This window comes from Mustelus asterias, chromosome 18 (assembly GCF_964213995.1).
Source record: "Mustelus asterias chromosome 18, sMusAst1.hap1.1, whole genome shotgun sequence".
Classification (NCBI taxonomy): Eukaryota; Metazoa; Chordata; class Chondrichthyes; order Carcharhiniformes; family Triakidae; genus Mustelus; species Mustelus asterias.
The window spans coordinates 16,781,191-16,799,999 of record NC_135818.1 but is presented as its reverse complement, the minus strand read 5'-3'; the positions used below and the strand labels follow the sequence as shown (position 1 = coordinate 16,799,999).

Here is an 18,809-nt window from a genome sequence, read left to right as displayed (position 1 = left end):
ATGCCAATGGCTGGCGGTAAAAGCGGGAGAGACTCCTAGTCAGCCACGCTTGATGTGCAGTGCTGCCCCTCAAGCTATAAGCCCCCAGCGACAGACTAGCGACTTGTAACAGGAATTACTAGCTATGAAAATAGATGAATGTCTGCCTTTGTGCATCACTAGGTGCAGGAAGAGAATCAGAATTGGAAAAGGTGAACTGATACATAGTGCAGCTGATAATAACGGTTGTTCTGCCTGAAATAAAAACAGAAAATGCTGGAATTATTCAGCAGGACAGACTAGACTCTTTTCTCTGGAGTGTAGGAAACTTAGGGGTGATCTTATAGAGGTCTATAAAATAATGAGGGGCATCTTACATTTGGCGACAAGGATTAAAAAAAAACATTCCTCAGACGGTGAGTATCCAGTTTACATTGAAGTTGAGAAAAGAAGAGAGTACTTCCCAAGATTTCCCTCTTTGGACCCATCATCTGATCCACACTTGCACCCATCTTCAAATCATTCAGTGAGTTTGTGGAATTGATAAAGTCAGATTTCTAGCCTAAGCTATCAATCATACTCCAGAGATTCAAGTTTAATTCAAAGGGGAGTGCCCCAGGTAAAACAAATGCAATTTATATCACTAAATTATAACTGATCAGAGGCGTATTCAGATTTTGGAGCCACCTTGAATGATATGATACGGAACAGATTAGTCAGCCTGGTGAATAATGAGGCAATTCAATGGAGATTATTTGCAGAAGTCTATTTAAATTTTAAACAAGTAATGGAGGTAGTGCAGGCAATGGAAAGCACTTAAAAAGGTGCACAAGAGTTACGGAGTGTGGAAAATGGCAGTGTTCACTAGTGAGGAAGGCAACCTGCAGTCAGCAATGATACCTAAAACCGAAGAAATAGCCATGAGGTGGGAAATGAGTTCAGCCACAAATAAGGCAGGAAGATTTAGAAGAATGAATCAATCAGCAGAGTTCGAAGTGGAATGTTACTGATGTGGAGGAAACCACTCTCCTGAATCCTGTATGTGTAGGGAGGCTGAGTATTTGTTTGTCCTAAAAGAGGCCACTTAAGATGGCCAAGGCAGAGCCAAGACAGGTCTACTGAGTAGCCGATTAAATAATGTGTCACAGTACACAATGTGGAAGAGTCTAGCACCAACGGTTTCAATATTCACTCTCTGTTTAATATAAAAGCGGGCACGATAGCCCCTATTACTCTAATGCTCTGGGTAAATGGGAAGCCTCTTAAGATGGAAGATCTATGTGGATCCAGAGGTGACCCTTTAATTCTATAGGGCGAGACCATAACCATATGCTTTATGAGAGAAAGTAGATGCTGAATTAATGCAATTGGAAGAACTGGGCAGTATCTAGCCAGTTCAGTTCTTGGAATGGGCAGCACTGATAGTTCCTGTATTGAAATCTGACAAGACCATCTGCATTTATGGTGATTAATAAGTTAACAGTTAATCGGTCTGCCAAGTTGGATAAGTAGCCAAATAAGCAAGTTGTATTTTCCCTAAACTGGTGAATGAGCATCTTTACAAACATCCTGGGATGTTACCGTGGATTCACAGGATTGTAGGATGGTCACAGCACAAAAGGATGCCATTCAGCCCATCACATCTGTGCTGGAACTCTGCAAAAGCAACTCACCTTGTTCTGCCCTCCTCCCTATTCCCTGGAGCCCTGCAAATTTCCTAAAACTTAAGCCATCTCTCAGAAGTTCCCTCCGTGCTATTCAATGCTGCAAGGAAGCATTGCGCGCTGCACATACTTCACCACCCGGCCTTATCACTTGCTGAGGTGTCACCTATCAACTGATGTGACCGGACTCCCTGGCCACTCCTCTCAGGGGTAGCTCAGTACACAGGAGAATGTGACTGGCACCACTCTGATGCTGCCTGATGCACCCTGTATCGGTTCACATAGACAAAATGTTGACTCGTGACGATTCAGAGTGAGAAGAAAGCTCCATTTACATGGATTCCAGACACTTCACTTCCCAATCTAGAAGGGCCACTCCTTAGCTTTTCATTATACTCCACCACAACCCATTTCAATTTATCTACCACCTTTATCTACGGATTAGGTGCATTGGCCATGCTAAGTTGCCCCTTAGTGTCCTGGGATGCGTAGGATAGGAGGATTAGTGGGGTAAATATGTGGGGTTACGGGGATAGGGCCGATGTGGGATTGTTGTCGGTGCAGACTCGATGGGCTGAATGGCCTCCTTCTGCATTGTAGGGATCCTATGATTCTGTTGTAATAACCCCAAGGCACTTCAAAGAGACACTGGGTGGGATTTTCCAGCCCCGCCCACTACTGGGGTCATCCAGTCCTGCCGAAAGTCAGCGGAATTCAGTGCAATTCTCCCGTCAGAGGGAAATTGCCATGATGGGGTTGGAAAATCCTGGCAATTATTTATAAAATGTGACACCAAGCCACAGGGAGATATAAAAGAAAAAAGTTTATTTATTAGTGTCACAAGTAAGCTTACATTAACACTGCAATGAAGTTACTGAGAAATTCCCCTAGTCGCCGCACGCCAGCGCCTGTTCGAGTCAATGCACCAAACCAGCACATCTTTCAGACTGTGGGAGGAAACCGGAGCACCCGAAGGAAACCCACACAGACACGGGGAGAACGTGCAAACTCCACACAGACAAAGATAGATGACCAAACACTTGGTGAAGAATGTAGTTGACTTGGAATGCCTTAAAAGAGGAAAGCAAGATGGAGACAGAGACAGGGAGGACATTCCAGACCATAGACCTGAATCTTAGGAATGGTGGGGCCTTGCTTCCCACTACCTGAAACACCGGCGGGGTTGTGTTCCCTCCTGATGGTGGGAAGAAAGAACCCACAACTATTTCATGCTCGAACGAATGTTAATTGGCTGCCGGCGGGACCTCTGCCCCTTACACAAGAGGAAGCCCCGCCTTAGAGTGCTGCCATCCAACCTGATTGGCCGACAGCTCTCCAATCCCTGGAGCGACAGCGCCGCTGTGGACAGAAGGAGAAATGCAGGAGGATGTTGGAGCTGAGGTTTGGGCACTGGAGGCTCAGGGAAGTTCAGAAGGTCTCAGGGTGGGGAGGGAAGGGAAGGCTTGGGGGCTGTGAAGTGGGTCTTTGGAGTCTCGGGGGAGAGGCTGGGGAAGGAGGAGGGAGGGTCGGAGGCCATCGGACTTTAAGGGTAGGGGTACCTGACTTCAGAAGGGGCATCAGATGGACGTACACCTCTCCTCTGCCACCCCCACACCCCACTCCCTTCCTGCCTGAGATGAACTCTGCTCTTTTTTGGGCTACCCCCCAGAGATTCAATCCTCCCGCCAGCCTAAAAAGTGAGGCTGGGCAGGAAGCAGCTCTTAAGTGGACTAGAATTAGTCACTAATAGGCCACAACTGGGGCAAGGGTGGGCTTCCTGTCTGAGGTGTGGCCCAGTCCAGCGTAAAATCGCTGTGTAGTTGGGGTGGGTAGAACCTGGAGAGAATTCCGTACCTCCAATTTCACCCCCGCCTCCATCCCCCAACCCCCCTCCCCCATGCCTAAAACCTGCCAGTGGGAAACATAAATGGGCGGTACGGTGGCACAGTGGTTAGCACTGCTGCTTCACAGCGCCAGGGTCCCGGGTTCAATTCTGGCCTCGGGTGACTGTGTGGAGTCCGCATGTTCGCCCCGTGTCTGCGTGGGTTTCCTCCGGGTGCTCCGGTTTCCTCCCATACTCCAAAGATGTGCAGGTTAGGCGGATTGTCCATGCTAAATTGACCCTTAGTGTCAGGGGATTATCAGGGTAAATATGTGGGGATACAGGTATAGGGCCTGGGTGGGATTGGTGCCGATTGCACTGTAGGGATTCTATGAATAATTCTGGCCTAGGCAGCTGAATGCACAGCCACCATTTATTTTCATTCATAGGAAGTGGCCATCCCTGGTTAAGCCAACATTTATTGCCCATTCCAAATTGCCCCTGAGATGGTGGTGGTGAGCCGCCTTCTTGAACCACTACAGCAGTACACGTAGTGTAGAACACCCACAGTGCTGTTAGCAAGAGAGCTCCAGGATCTTGATTCAGTGACAGTGAAGGAACAGCCGATATATTTCCAAGTCAGGATGTCGTGTGGCTTGGAGGGGGACTTGCAGGTGGTGGCGTCCCACGCATCTGCTGCTCTTGTCCTTCTAGGTGGTAGAGTCATGGGTTTGGAAGGTGCTGTCAAGGGAGCCTTGGCGAGTTGCTGCTGTGCGTCTTGTAGATGGTACACACTGCTGTCACTGTTCATCAGTGGTGGAGAGATTGACTCTCAAATGCCTTCTGAAATGGAGGGCAGTTAGGGACGGGTAATGAATGCTGACCCAGCGATGCCCACATCCCAAGAATGAGTAAAATAAAATGTAAAAAGCTCCCAACCTGCCAACCCGATGATTCGGCCCCACACTCACCTGTTGCATAATTATCGAGCTTCCAAGTGCAAGTTTCCGCCATTCCGGCCAGCAGGAAGAGGGCCACCGGAATGGCCGGCGCAGCTAGTCTCGTAAGTGGAAAGTTGCCCCCGCAGCGTGATCACGGGACTGGGTTAACGACTCTCCACGGCTGCTGCTAAGCAGACAGATGGGAGTTTAGAAGGAACATTAGTAATAACAACTGCTGAGAATTAGTTGGCAAGGCAATGTAGTTAATTTGAGCCCTCTAGGTTTTTATGGAGTTACTGAATGTGTGCGCCCCACCTCTGCCACTCTTGGTCCCCCCCCCCCACCCCACCCTCCCTCCCACCCTCACCAATCCATCACCACCCGCTCTATTCCTTGACCTGTTTTACATTCGCCAGATTTACATAGTAAACTAATAGGGTGGACAGGAACCTCTAACACTGCGGTCGCACTGGTTGTTTGGAATAACAGATGAACAAATCAATCTGCTCTCAGCTGTGAGGCCTGAAATCTGACAGTGTGGAGCAATGTGACTGATAGAATTACACTGAATCGTGGCCAATCGCACTTCAATTCCAGCTCCAACACTGGGAAACAATAGACCATTTGACAGCCAGCTGACTGAACAACATTTCAGCTGTGTAAACACAACTCCGGGGCCCGGGAGGCCGAAGGCGGGATTCACATGCCCATGGGAATAGAAGCCTCCTCACAGGATCTGGGAAGTGCAGCGACCAAGATTAACCCCCAAAGGATCAGAAATTTATCCTTAGAAATTGTGACAGTTTAATTGAGGTTTTTGCAACACTCTTCGTATCTGGGGCTCTCCCAGTCTGAAATCCCTTTCTCCAGGAACTTTTGTTTAACACCTGGGCGGCACGGTAGCACAGTGGTTAGCACTGCTGCTTCACAGCTCCAGGGACCTGGGTTCGATTCCCGGCTTGGGTCACTGTCTGTGTGGAGTTTGCACATTCTCCTCGTGTCTGCGTGGGTTTCCTCCGGGTGCTCCGGTTTCCTCCCACAGTCCAAAGATGTGCGGGTTAGGTTGATTGGCCATGCTAAAATTGCCCCTTAGTGTCCTGAGATGTGTAGGTTAGAGGGATTAGCGGGTAAATATGTAGGGATATGGGCGTAGGGCCTGGGTGGGATTGTGGTCGGTGCAGACTCGATGGGCCGAATGGCCTCCTTCTGCATTGTAGGGTTTCTATGATTTCTATGATTTCTACCTTCTGGGTGAACAATTGAGGAATACTCTTCATTTGCCCGGACAAGTGCAGCTCCAAATGATACTCAGGAAGCTTGACACAATCCAGGGCAAAGCAGGTCCACTTGATATTTTTTATTCATTCATGAGACGTCGCTGGCTGGTCAGCATTTATTGTCCATCCTTAGTTGACCTTGGCTAGGCCATTGCAGAGGGCAGTTAAGAATCAACCACATTGTTATGGCTCTGGAGTCACACGTAGGCCAAACTGGGTAAGGACGGCAGATTTCCTTCCCGAAAGGATATTAGTGAACCAGATGGGTTTTTTTTCGACAATGGTTTCATGATCATCATTAGACTTTAATTCCAGGTTATTTATTGGATTTAAATTTCACCATCTGCCATGGTGGGATTTGAACCCGGGTCTCCAGATCTTGCCCCAGGTCTCTGGATTACTTGTCCAGTGACAATACGACGGCGTCAAGCCATCAGCTGGCAGGTTCAAAGATTCCGGGTGTCATATTCAAACGCCAGTCCGACGCACACATCTGATTCTCTCCAGCCTACCTGTCGCCAGGAGACCATCACAGATGCCTGGCAGCCAGAAGGACTTGGCAGTGCCCTGCTTCGCCCACCAGGCTTTGAGGCCTGATCAGAGGGGTGCAGGTGCACAGGCATGGCTTGTACGCTGAGGAAGTACCCCCCAGTGTCCAGCTGGGAGGACATCATTTAGGAGATCAGCACGGCTGGCAATTGCACCCAAATCCCATCCAGTGCAGAATGAGGATGAATTATCTCCTCCCCTCCACCAGGGTAAGTCATCCATCAGCTCCCTCCAATATCAAACTCTTATTATGGCTTCATAGACTCAGTAAGAGTTTTAACAACACCAGGTTAAAGTCCAACAGGTTTATTTGGTAGCAAATGCCATTAGCTTTCGGAGCGCTGCTCCTTACCGAAAGCTAATGGCATTTGCTACCAAATAAACCTGTTGGACTTTAACCTGGTGTTGTTAAAACTCTTACTGTGTTTACCACAGTCCAACGCTGGCATCTCCACTTCATAGACTCAAACAGCTATTCTCTTCAGGGCTCTCACACATCCATTAGCGGGGGACATACTCATTCTCTGACAGAGACTTATGTCAGCATCATCCCATCTGTCATGTTGCTCACAGAATCAAAGAATCCCTACAGTGCAGAAGGAGGCCATTTGGCCCTTCGAGCCTGCACCAACAACAATCCCACCTATCCCCATAACCCCATGTATTTACCCCGCCAATCCCCCTGACACTAAAGATTAATTTAGCACGGCTAATCAACCTAACCACCCTCCGGCCCTTCTGGAGAGGACTCACCACACACAGGGGACATCTTACCCAACCTATGCTCCAACGCCTCCAATCACATGCCTTTTTTGGCACACAGCAAATGGGAAAGGTCACAGAACAGGGTCAGGACGGCCAACATCATTGTCCTCATTGAGTTTGAGGAGGTTGAGGCCGAGCTTGCTGGGGAGGACAGGGATTGCTCCTGTGGGGAAGGAGAGATCAGCCATCTCCCTGCAACTTAGTACGTATCACAGTTCCATCACTGCTTCAAGTGCTGACAATCACGGTGAGTCACACGCAGTCCTACATAGCTCGTGCCCAGCAACTGAAACTCTATTCTCGAATTACTGGGCACCAGGAGATCGAGGTACATAAGGGAGCAGCAGTGTGAACCCCCAGACCCGCCTAAGAGGAAGCTCAGGAATAACCGTCACAGCTCTCACCCACACCCTCCGCCAGCGCAGAGAGACACACCCCCGGTGGGGCACAACTCTAGATTAGGCCCAGGCTCACTTTCTGGTGAACATCTCATTGGCAGTGTGTGATGTAAGTGTTTCTAACCTTTCTTCCACAAGTAATACCAGTGAGTGAGGACAGCGCGTCAGTACTGATAGTCCAGTGGCATTTGCATCTCCTCAGTTGCCGTGGCAGAGACAAGACGTGTGCTGGAGGAGGAGATTCCTGGCCATGTCCTCATCCCAGCCGCGGCAGTGTTTGCATCATTAGATGGCAGCAAAAGCATCAAGCCTTCTCTCGTATTGCTCTTGTTCCTCGGTGGACTCTCAGTTCTCTGACCAAGTTCATTCACAGGGCATCGTGAATCGATGCAGATATCATGGCCTGGTGATTCATGAGGCCAGAGTGTTCAAGTGTAAATGCTGGACTTGTTCTCACTGCGAGTGGTTGGACATCCCCTGAGATGAAAGGGAATGACTTTGAGAGCTGGGAGAGATGTGACAATATGTCCCCCACTTAACTTTACCCTTCCTGAAACCTGTCAGCAGTTAATGCGGATCACCCACACTCCTCCCTCTATTGGCATCAACATGCTCATCCTGACCCTCGGCCTACACCCAAGGTTGCATTAAAGGACATGGCCGAGTGGTATTATCGCTGGACTATTAATCCATAAACTCAGCTAATGTTCTGGGGTCCTGGGTTCGAATCCCGCCATGGCAGATGGTGGAATTTGAATTCAATTTTTAAAAATCTGGAATTAAGAATTTACTGATGACCATGAAACCTTTGTCAATTATTGGAAAATTCATCTGCTTCATTAATGTCCTTTAGGGAAGGAAATCTGCCGTCCTTACCCGGTCTGACCTACATGTGACTCCAGAGCCACAGCAACGTGATTGACTCCCATAGAATCATACAATCCCTACAGTGCAGAAGGAGGCCACTTGGCCCATCGAATCTGCACCGACCACAATCCCACCCAGGTCTTATTCCCGCAACCCCACATATTTACCCTGCTAATCCCCCTGACACTAGGGTTAATTTAGCATGGCCAATGCACCTAACCCGCACATCTTTGGACTGTGGGAGGAAACCGGAGCACCCGGAGGAAACCTAAGCAGACACGGGGAGAATGTGCAAACTCCACACAGACAGGGACCCGAGGCTGGAATTGAACCCGGGTCCCTGGCGCTGTGAGGCAGCAGTGCTAACCACTGTGCCACCGTGCCGCCCAAACTATCGCTAGACTATTAATCCAGAAACTCAGCTAATCCAGAAACTCAGTTCTGGGGACCCGGGTTCGAATCCCGCCACGGCAGATGGTGAAATTTGAATTCAATAAAAAAAAATCTGGAATTAAGAATCCACTGATGGGGTTCCATGATCATCAGTAGATTCTTAATTCCGCCAATTCTCACCGTCATCTTGTGCAGGTGGGAAACTGATTCTTCAACTCCCACTGCACTGTCCTCCCAGCCCGCCCGCCCGCCATTAAACCCTGTCGTGGGTAGGGGGGGGGGGGGGGGGGGTGCGCGGGGAGGGTAAGCTGGTAAAATCTGCTCAGCAAGTTCCTTCTAGACCAGATGGTTGATTATTTTTCCATTGAGACTCGAAGGTATAAAATAACAAATCAGCAGCTGCAGATGTCTCAGGAATAAAGGGTTTTCACACCCATTTTCAGTTTATAAAGATGTTTCCAGGCGTATGCTGCCGCAGGTGAGACAGAAATGACAGTAAGTGACATTATTGCGTGAATTCCTGTCAACCCGTCCTTCACTCCACAATGTTGACAGAGTTGTCACTGCCCTATAAAAAATAAATCAACAAACGCTCCATTAAAATAGCAGAGGATGGAATTTGCTAAGCGTGTGTTAAGTGCTCAACAGATAACATCAGCAAGAGCGGTTTGCAGCCCTATATCTGGGTTGAGATGAACAAAAAGGGGAAGAGAGAATTAGGTGAAGTCAGCAGTGAAGAAGCACACTTTACAAAGTGTTCCCTCAACTGAGAAAGTGGCTCCTGAGAAGTGACGGCTTACAACTTCAATGTCTTGTTCAGGACGATACTAATTCCTGACTTGTGTTGTGAAGTTGAGCCTGTAACGATGTAGAAGAATTATAAAAACTGCGAGAGGGGAAACAAAACAGTGCGTGGTCCCTTTAAAACTGGTTTTGGTGTTCAATGCTGGAATGTTTAAAATGCAGGTATACAGAGTACACATTTTCAAGCAGACATTATGAACTAATTGTGCATATTTGAGGGCTGTGGAACTCAAACTCAGCAGCCAGGTGTCTCACTGCTGCGTCTCTGTCTTGCTGATTCGAAGCTTGAGGCTTGTATGTTTAAAGACAAACCATTTATTGTTAGCCTTTAACTAGTTATAGATCCCAGGTTGCAGTCTTGAATGGCATTGATACCGTGCAGGCTGGCTGCTTCCAGAGGGTTCTCTCTAGACTGTTCTCTCAGGGCCTATTACCATGTGACTCTATGCATCATACCATGGACTATCCTATTCCTCTGTCTCACATTAACCATTGCTCTGCCAAGCTCCTTTACATTACAATAGTATGCAGGCACCACAACCCCAGGCTCTTTAAGTTGATTGAGGAGAAAAGAGCTTTGTTGCAAATATGCCTGCTTTCCTTTCATTTCTCATGGTAATAACAACATTTGCACTTTAGGGTGACATGTGCTTTACCCAATGAATCATGCCTGGTAGCATCAGAGCACCGGGGATTCAAATCCTCCTCCAGTACTCAAAAAACAAGGCTGGCATTCCAAGGAAATGCTGAGGGAGTGCTGCACTGTCAGAGGTGCCAGTTCTTAGGTGAGAAGTTACACGAAGTCTGCTCTTTCAGTTGGATGTAAAGGTCCCCTGGCAGAAGAAGAGCGATGGAATTATCCTCAGTATCCTGACCAATTTTCATGCCTCAATCAATATCACAAAAGCAGGTAATCTGGCCATTGCTGCATTGTGGTTTCATGGGAGCTTGCTGTTCACAAATTGGCTGCTGCATTCCCTGTATTGCAAAAGTGCCTATATTTCAAAATTACTTCATTGGCCTTGAATGTTCGGAGTTCATGAAATGCGCTATATAAATGAAGGGCCTTCATTTCAAACTGGTTGTTGATGTATTGGCAAATAACTCTTTGCTTGTAAGGATAGATGAAAGACCATTGCTCCCTCAAATGCTTACATTGTAAATTCTAGGGCTGAGCCTCTACTTGTTTTCATTCATAGCATCATAGAATCCCTACAGTGCAGAAGGAAGCCATTTGGCCCATTGAGCCTGCACCAACAACAATCCCACCCATGCCCTATCCCATAACCCCACGTATTTTCCCTGCCAATCCCCCTGTTATTAAGGGACAATTTAGCATGGCCAATGAACTTAACCTGCACATCTTTGGAGTGTGGGAGGGAACCGGAGCACCCAGAGGAAACCCACACAAACACGGGGAGAATGTGCAAACCCCACACAGACACAGTAACAAGTCTCACGACGCCAGGTTAAAGTCCCAACAGGTCTATTTGGAATCACGAGCTTTCAGAGCGCTGCTCCTTCATCAGGTGATGAAGGGGCAGTGCTCCGAAAGCTTGTGATTCCAAATAAACCTGTTGGGACTTTAACCTGGCGTTGTGAGACTTCTTACTGTTCCTACCTCAGTCCAACGCCAGCATCTCCACATCATGTCCACACAGACAGTCACCCGAGGCCGGAATTGAACCCGGGTCCCTGGTACTGTGAGGCAGAAATGGGCCACCATGTTAAAAAATTAATTTCTTCATGTTGTTCTGCATTAGTGTGTCGTGTGTTCTGCATATCTAGGTTTTGTGTCCTGAGTGCATGTGTCATCTATAGCTTGGATCTTTACTCTGCACAATGGTGTGATATGGGGTGATGATGAGTCAGTATTTAATTTGACATCCTGCCTCATTTGTATTTCCATTGAAGTCAACTCCAATGAGTCTGTGGCTCTGTTCGAGCCAAGTTTCAAACATCCTTGTGTAGCCACATCCTAATAAATTCACCCACTACTTGACAAAGGGTATTATATTTCAATGAGCTACACTGAATACTGGAAATCTGATAACAAAGGAACACTTTCATGCTAAAATCAAAGTTTTGGATTTAAATGTTATTCCTGGATTGGAAATACTGGGTGTAACTGGAATGTGGTTTGTGGAACTTTAGGATCAGGTATTTGTTTCTCAGGAGTTGATACATTGGGGGCTAACTTCATGCATTGGACTAGTTCACAAATTTATTTTTGGAAGTCTGAGAGTTATAATTCACTACACTGATAGACCAGCGTATCAGTGGTCTATACACTGTTTTCATTCATAAAGTAAGAGTTTTAACAACACCAGGTTAAAGTCCAACAGATATATTTGGTAGCAAATACCATTAGCTTTTGGAGCGCTACTCCTTCTCAGATGAGTTCCACTCCATCTGACGAAGGAACAGCGCTCCGAAAGCTAATGGTATTTGCTACCAAATAAACCTATTGGACTTTAACCTGGTGTTGTTAAAACTCTTACTGTGTTCACCCCAGTCCAACGCCGGCATCTCCACATCATGACGTTCATTCATAAAATCATAGCATCATAGAATCCCTACAGTGCAGAAGGAGGCCATTTGGCCCATTCAGCCTGCACCAACAACAATCCCACCCATGCCCTATCCCATAACCCCACGTATTTGCCCTGCTAACCCCCCTGTTTCCTTTCTGTTGCACAGGTTAAAGGGCAAGTCTGATGACTTAAAGAGACACTTCACAACTTTGCCACAGAAAGTGCTTCGGTTTTCAGGGGAATCCAAAAGTAGAGGTCATTAATATGAAACAGAATCATCGAACCACAGTGGTTAACATTGGTACCTCACAGCACCAGGGACCCGGGTTCAATTCCGACCTCTGTGTGGAGTTTGCGTGTTCTCCCCGTGTTTGTGTGGGCTTCCTCCGGGTGCTCTGATTTCCTCCCACAGTCCAAAGATGTGCAGGTTAAGTGGATAGGCCTTGCTAAATTGCCCCTTAGTGTCCCAAGATGTGTAAGTTAGGTTGATTGGCCATGCTAAATTGCCCCTTAATGCCCCAAGCTGTATAGGTTAGGGGGATTAATGGGGTAAATACATGTGGTTACAGGGATAAGGCCTGGGTGGAATAGTTGTCAGAGAGTTGGTGCAGACATGATGGGCTGAATGGCCTCCTTATGCACTGTAGGGATTCTCTGATCCTATTCTATGAGAATCCCTACAGTGCAGAAGGAGGTGATTTGGCCCATCAAGTCTGCACTGACTTTCTGAAAGAGCATCTTACCCAGGCCCACCACCTCACCATGTCCCTATAACCCACACATTTACCAAGGCTAATCCACCAAACCTGCATACTTTTGGATTGTGGGAGGAAACTGGAGCACCCGGAGGAAAACCATGCAGACGAGAGGAGAATGTGCAAACTCCACACAGACAGTCACCCGAGGTTAAAATCGAACCCGAGTCCCCCATGCTGAGGCACCAGTCCTAATCAATGTGTGGCCATGCCACCTTAGGCACTAACAAATCCAATAAGTAAAAGGGGAAACTGTTATCCGGGGAGTAGTGAGATTGGGAAACTGACTAACACACGGAGTGATTTAGATGAGTAGCATAGAAGCATTTAAGGAGATAGGAACTTTTTTATTCATACGTGGGACGCGGGCGTCATTAGCTAGACAGCATTTATTGCCCATTCCTAGTTGCCCTTGGAGAGCAGTTGAGAATCAACCACATTGCTGTGGCTCTGGAGTCACATGTAGGCCAGACCGGGTAAGGACGGCAGACTTCCTTCCTGAAAGCACATTAGTGAACCAGATGGGTTTTTCCGACAATCGACAATGGTTTCATGGTCATCAGTAGACTTTTAACCCAGACTTTTTTTTTATTGAATTCAAATTCCACCATCTGCTGTGGTGGGATTCGAATCCAGGTCCCCAGAACATTAGCTGAGTTTCTGTATTAATAGTCAGGTGATCATACCACTAGGCCATCGCCTCCCCAATGAGGAAGCAATGAATAAAAGGATATATTGAAAGGTTTGGAAGAAGTACTTTGAATATAGCATTGTGTGGAGCAGATACACAAGGCGTCCCCTTATATAATTAGGGGGTGATTCTCCCTGCTGCTTTTGTAACACAGTGGGCTGGGAGACTCAAGCAGAGGCCATTTCGTGGGCTTCCCACTGGGCGCCTCGGCCTCCATGCATCTCCGGCTGCCGAATTTCCATGTCACTGGCGGGCCCAGACTGAAGTCTCCGGGTCTGTTAGTGTCCTCCCACCGCCCCCCCCAGATTGGCGCATGCGCAGGGACCCTCACAGCGCTGTGTTGTCGGCCTCTCCAGCGGGAATAGGCTCTGCCCCTGGATTTTCCACGAGATTCTTGCGAGTGCACAGTGTGTGGGAGATTCATTTTGAAAATCCCGCTGAAAAAACCCAGCGGGATTTACTCCAGTTTTTACATGAATTCAACACTTCAAATTGTTTTTGGGAGAATCCCACCCTTATTGTGTAATTCTATTTGAACGTTCTGTTCTGTAGCAGCCTTAGGTTAAGCAGGACCTGAGAAAAGCTAACTCAGCACAAACTAAACACTGAACTTTGGAACTTGACAAGTTTCTTTGGACAATTACCAAACTGTGAGGTGCAGCTACCCAGCAGATAATTATGGATGTCTGGCAATTAGCATATAAATAAACTGCTGCCAAATCAGAGAAGCGTGAAATTAAACCCTCCTCCGCAGTCACTGCATTAACAAGTTACATTTATATATAGTGCCCTTTCCCATTGAGAGATCTATACACGTTAGCCACACACATTACTTAGACTGGAATTTTCCAGCCCTTCACGCCAGTGGGATCTTCCAGACCCGCTGATGTGAGCGAAGATTTCAATGGCTTGCCAGCTCTACTGCAGGGGAACCATGACGGGAGGGCAGGGACGGGAGGACAGGGAGGGGGGGACGGCGGGGGTGGAGGGGTGGCAGGGGAAGGCGGGGACAGGGCCTGGGGGGTGGTGGGGGCTGGAAAATTCCTGCTGGGCAATTGTAATAGTGAAATAAAAATTGAAAATGCTGGAAAACACTTAACGTGTCAGACAGCATCGGCGGAGAACAAAACGTTTCAACTCCATTAACTTTCATCAGAACCGAGAGGTCGGCACAGTGGTTAGCACTGCCGCCTCACAGTGCCAGAGACCCAGGTTCGATTCCCAGCTTGGGTCACTGTCTGTGCGGAGTTTGCACGTTCTCCCCGTGTCTGCGTGGGTTTCCTCCGGGTGCTCCGGTTTCCTCCCACAGTCCGAAAGACGTGCTGGTTAGGTGCATTGGCCGTGCTAAATTCTACCTCAGTGTTACCCGAACAGGCGCCGGAGTGTGGCGACTGGGGGATTTTCACAGTAACTTCATTGCAGTGTTAATGTAAGCCTACTTGTGACGCTAATAAATAAACTTAAATGTAACTGTATTGATTGGCGACCACCAAGTTAACAACAACAACTATTTATTAACTAACTCAAACTATGTACAGAGTGCTTCAACATGTGTCTTCTCCATTCAGCTCTCGAATCGATTCTGATGGTAAAAGCTTGCGTTAAGTCCTGGGATTTGCGTGATTCCGCCCCATTGGGCCATGCATGATCCTCCGAATACTCGCCCCTTAAAGGGGCTCATGACTATAAAGGTGTTAGAGATGAACAACCTTTACACACGTACAGGGTCAAGGAAAAGGGGACATAGAAAGAACAAAGCAAAACGTCTGTAATAACAGGGGGGCGGGTGGACCAGTGATGCAGGACAGAAGGAAGTTATAATGGGACAAGTAAAGAAATAAATGATGGGTTCAGAGTAAATGTAAATCACAGAATCCTTATAGTACAGAAGGAGGCCATTCGGCCCATCGAGCCTGTACCGACCACAATCCCATCTAGAACCTATCCCCATAACCCCACACCTTTGCCCTGCAAATCCCCATGCACTAAGGGGCAATTTAGCATGGCCAATCCAGCTAACCTGCACATCTTTGGACTGTAGGAGGAAACCGGAGCACCCGGAGGAAACCCATGAGGAGAACGTACAAACTTCACACAGATAGTGACCCGAGGCCGGAATTGAACCTGGGTCCCTGGCACAGTGAGGCAGCAGTGCTAACCACTGCTGCCCACATCTTTTCAGAATATTTGAGAATGTGGCATTGGCTAAGGCTTAAAGTTGTTAAACTCCGTGTTAAAGGCTGAAATGCTATTAAGTGCTTCACAGAAAGATGAAGGGAATCACTGGACCGGCAATCCAGAGGCCCAGTCGTGGGTAAAAAATCCCACCACTTAATAAATGTGGAATTGAAAGTTGGTCTCAGTAATGGTGACCATGAGACTATTATCGATTGTCGTAAAAGTCCATCTGGTTCATGAACGCCCTTTAGGGAAGGAAGTCTGCCAGCCTTACCTGGTCTGCTAGGCCTATTAGGATCGGGTATTATCAGAAGTTGATACATTGCACTAACTCAGAAATTTATTTTTGGAAGGTCTGAATGTCATAATTCGCAATCCAGACCCACAGCAATATGATTGACCCTTAACTGCCCTCTGCAATGGCCCAGCATGCCACTCAGTTCAAGGGCAATTAGGGTTATGCGGCAAGTGCCACCTTTGCCAGTGATGCCTGCATTCCATGAAGGAATAAGTGAAAATAAAGGTGCTGTTTCTTGAGTTTCTTTGGAACTGTGTCAGAGTCAAGGAACTGAGTTCAGAGTGGAAGTGGGGTATAGAATTAAAGTGGCTATAACCTTGGTCGTTATGTGAATGAAAAATGTGCTTTCAAGTGAAAATATTTTAATATCAAAGAATGCATTCTTGGAAGTTAGCACTGCTGCCTCATTGTACCAGAAACCAGGGTTCAATTCCAGCCTCAGGTGACTGTCTGTGTGGAGTCTGCACGTTCTCCCCGTGTCTGCGTGGGTTTCCTCCAGGTGCTTTGGTTTCCTCCCACACTCCAAAGATGTGTAGGTTAGGTGGATTGGCCATGGTAAATTGCCCCTTAGTGTCCAAAGATGTACAGGTTAGATGAATTGGCCATGGTAAGTTGTCCCTTAGTGTCCAAAGATGTGCAGGTTAGGTGGATTGGCCATGGTGAGTTGCCCCTTAGTGTCCAAAGATGTACAGGTTAGATGAATTGGCCATGGTAAGTTGTCCCTTAGTGTCCAAAGATGTGCAGGTTAGGTGGATTGGCCATGTTAAATTCTCCCTTAATGTCCAAAGAAGTGTAGGTTAGGTGGATGAGCCATGGTAAATGCATGGGTTACGGGGATAGGATGGGTGGGGGAGTGGGGAGGGGGGAGGGCTGGCACGGGCCTGGTTAAGATGCCCTTTCAGAGAGTCAGTGCAGACTCGATGGCCTCCTTCTGCACTGTAGGGATTCTATGGAACTACAGGAGGAGAGCAGTGGGATTGCTTTGAGATTATTACAGCAATAAGGCAGCGCAGGCACAATGGGACAAGTGGCTTCTGCCATGCTTTAAAAACTCTGTGCTAGAGGATGCAAGGTATTTGGGAAGGGACTAAAGGATGAGGTAAATGTTTAAGATGTTGCTGAAAGATGGAGTTGTCAAAGTGAATGGTTTCGGAAGAGAACACCAAAGAACAGAGAGGCGGGGGTTGAGAGATGATGCTCGAAGGGGAATGGGGTGAGAGATGAGCAATGAAAGACTTTGCTGCGGGGTTTAAGTGAACCTCTGAACTCATGCTTATTGTTAGCTGGATTTCAGCTGTCACTCCACTCTGCTAACTCATCCAGTAAACTTTGAAACTGAGGGTAATTACAGATTGCAATGAGATCCTTCAGGCATCAGTCACTAAATGAAGCCCAGGGGAACTAAACAAGTACCAATTTAAATACCTATTTCATCCCTTAACTCTCAAACCAGAGTCAAATTCCTTTAGTTCATTCTGTTCATCAAAGGATCAAGCCCTCAATCAAACTCCTGCCCTCCTCCATTTGCGTCAATATTACCAAACTTTAAATAAAACACAACTTTTTATTTCATAGTGAGCTGGAACACATACCCTATAAATCAAAGAGCACTGAAGAACAGAAATATTGAAGTAAAGTTTAAATAAGGGGGTTTTGTGGCACAGTGGGTAATGTCCCTGCCTCTGAGCCAGAAGCTTTGGGTTTGAGTCCTGCCCCAGGACTTGATGGCCAAGGAAGGCGTACTCCTAACGTGGCACGGTGGCACAGTGGTTAGCACTACTGCCTTACAGCGCCAGGGACCCGACTGCCTTGGGTTATTGTCTGTGTGGGGTTTGCACATTCTCCCCCTGTCTGTGTGGGTTTCCTCCGGGTGTTGCGGTTTCCTCCCACACTCCAAAGATGTGCAGGTTGGGTGGATTGACCATGCTAAATTGCCCCTTAGTGTACAATGATGTGTTGGTTTGATGAGTTAACCGTGATAAACATGTGGGGTTACAGGGATAGGGTGAGGGAGAGGGCCTTGGCCTTCAATAAGGCAGGCGTGGAGTGGGGAACATCAATCTGCAAATCCTTCCACACACGCCAGTGGCCGACGGTAAGAGTGGGAAAGACTCCTGGTCAGCCACGTCGCTGTGGATTGCTGCCCCTCAAGCTATAGGCCCCTGGTGGCAGCGTAGTGACCTGTTCCAGGAATAACCTCGCTATGGAAACAGCCGCAAGTCTGCCTGCGCACCATTAGGTGCGGGAAGCCAAACAACAAACAGCAACGATACTTAAATAAAAACTTGCGTTCTGAGGTTTCTGAAATACCGATTGAAAGCATCAAGTAAATGCCAGTGATTTAAAAAAACATCAATGCAAGGCTGTTTCACTCACATGTCGGTACAATCTGATGACCTTTTACAATGTGCATAAGTCATAACAAAAATAAACACAATGATAACCACACCTCGTTGAATTCACTAACTCCCACACGGCACAGCTGACAGCCAATATCAGAGAGGGTAGGCTTAGTCCTGAGGGAGAGGTGCCAATGCTGCCTTGACTCCTGTTTTAAAAAAAGAATAGTAAGAAGTTTAACAACACCAGGTTAAAGTCCAACAGGTTTATTTGGTAGCAAAAGCCACACAAGCTTTCGAGGCTCTGAGCCCCTTCTTCAGGTGAGTGGGAATTCTGTTCACAAACAGAACTTATAAGACACAGACTCAATTTACATGAATAATGGTTGGAATGCGAATACTTACAACTAATCCAGTCTTTAAGAAACAAAACAATGGGAGTGGAGAGAGCGGTCACGGGCATTCGGCCTCTGATATTCGGGTAAGCGTTCTCCAAGGCGGCCTTCGCGACACACGACAGCGCAGAGTCGCGGAGCAGAAACTGATAGCCAGGTT

The 18,809-nt window shown here is 47.5% G+C and overlaps 1 protein-coding gene across 1 annotated transcript in view; it reads right to left on the bottom strand.

Annotated features, from left to right (window-relative positions):
- bub1bb (BUB1 mitotic checkpoint serine/threonine kinase Bb) overlaps window positions 1–4,607 on the bottom strand; it is a 133,557-nt gene extending 128,950 nt beyond the window's left edge. Inside the window, exon 1 of the mRNA XM_078233456.1 lies at window positions 4,437–4,607. The gene's annotated coding sequence lies outside the window, so the exon portion shown is untranslated. The remainder of the gene's footprint in view (window positions 1–4,436) is intronic.
- Window positions 4,608–18,809: the final 14,202 nt, after the last annotated feature.